A 342-nucleotide genomic window follows, 5' to 3' on the forward strand; every position below is an offset into this window, starting at 1 on the left:
AAAAGGCAACGAATGGAAATGACAGGGAGGAGTTATTATGATATGATATTACCCATTACCCAGAAAAACACACACACAGGGTCATTACCCAGCAAAACACACACACAGGGTCATTACCCAGCAAAACACACACACAGGGTCATTACCCAGGCAAAACACACACACAGGGTCATTACCCAGCAAAACACACACACAGGGTCATTACCCAGCAAAACACACACACAGGGTCATTACCCAGCAAAACACACACACAGGGTCATTACCCAGCAAAACACACACACAGGGTCATTACCCAGGCAAAACACACACACAGGGTCATTACCCAGACAAAACACACACACA

This window comes from Oncorhynchus clarkii, chromosome 14 (assembly GCF_045791955.1).
Source record: "Oncorhynchus clarkii lewisi isolate Uvic-CL-2024 chromosome 14, UVic_Ocla_1.0, whole genome shotgun sequence".
NCBI classification, from domain to species: domain Eukaryota; kingdom Metazoa; phylum Chordata; class Actinopteri; order Salmoniformes; family Salmonidae; genus Oncorhynchus; species Oncorhynchus clarkii.